General features: G+C 29.1%; 1 non-coding gene across 1 annotated transcript; it reads right to left on the bottom strand.

Annotated features, from left to right (window-relative positions):
- Nucleotides 1-315: 315 nt before the first annotated feature.
- LOC126009804 (U6 spliceosomal RNA) lies at nt 316-419 on the bottom strand. Its single transcript, XR_007496003.1, has one exon. It is a non-coding gene; the product is annotated as a U6 spliceosomal RNA (small nuclear RNA).
- Nucleotides 420-1,339: the final 920 nt, after the last annotated feature.

Consider the following 1,339-nt stretch of genomic DNA (forward strand, 5'->3'; position numbering starts at 1 on the left):
ATCTCTTTCTCCTCTACTTCGTTATTTGTATAGAGGAACACTACTGTCTTTTGTGTACTGACTTTGTAGCAGGCCACTTTGTTTTATTGGTTAATTGTTTCTAAGAGTTTTACTGTGGACTCTTTATGGTTTTCAACATATAGCATCATATTGTCTGTCAGACAGCCTGCCTGCCACCTTCCCCAGCCGGAAATGGCGAGTGATATATTTCATTATTATAGGAAATAAGCAACTAATATCTTATATTTGTTTCTGAGATTCTCTTTTTAATTTTATTTAAACTTTAAGAAATATTTTCAACTGATTCTATTTTTTTAAAATATGGAATGCTTCACGAATTCTCATGTCATCCTTGCACAGGGGCCAGGATAATTTCTGTATCTTTCCAATTTTAGTATATGTGCTGCCAAAGCAAGCACAACTGAGTCTATTTTTAATTTAAAAATATATAAATGTTTTCCAAATTGATATAATCTAGTTTTGTTCATTCCCTTTTGTGATTAATAATTTTAGTAGTCAAATATTAGGTATTTTTTGACTAAATTGTCTGTTTAATCAAGATAGATCTTGCTATAATTAGTTTTAGTAGCTTAGCTAAAAATCAAGTCATATTATTATGATTACACTGGTTTTTCATAATTTATACACAGTTTTATCAAATTATATTTAAAATAGAATTGATTAGATGGCAATCATAATGATTCTAATTGTTAATCACTCCTTGGCCTGCATTTTCTATTATCATCCTGGAGATCTATCAGTTTAAATATTCTAATGCAACTTCCTAACAAGTACAAGTTTACATAGAAATAGTTGTCTACACTAAACTCAATTTTACCTATTTAATTAGAAGTTAGAATAAAATATGATTAAAATACCTCTAAATTTCAATTTTTGGTCCAGTTTTGAAAAATCTACAACAATGATAATCATAGTCAAGTATTTTATAAATAGAGTCAAACACAAATATGTTCTTTTTAAATTATTGCATAAGAGAAAGAGCATTTGGCATCCTATTAAAACAGTATAAAAAAGCAACAAAACTTATTTTCTCATCAAACAAGAATCCTTACTGATAGTGGGATGCATGGTGCAGTAGGTAATTACACTTAAAGATAGTCACATGCTACTTCCACAAAGCCTGTTTTATCATTAGTCATCCTTCTCAGGACTATAATTACTATCAGAAACCAATGGCATACATCCTTCCACTATAATTAAAGACTAAAAGATAAATGTATCTAATATTATAATGAAGAAAGATTCTAGAGTTTATCCAATGGTAGGACTAGATGTTTATTCGTTACAGGTTCATACTAAATGGACTGTGACTATTGAG

The sequence above is a fragment of the Suncus etruscus genome, chromosome 5 (assembly GCF_024139225.1).
Source record: "Suncus etruscus isolate mSunEtr1 chromosome 5, mSunEtr1.pri.cur, whole genome shotgun sequence".
Taxonomy (NCBI): Eukaryota; Metazoa; Chordata; class Mammalia; order Eulipotyphla; family Soricidae; genus Suncus; species Suncus etruscus.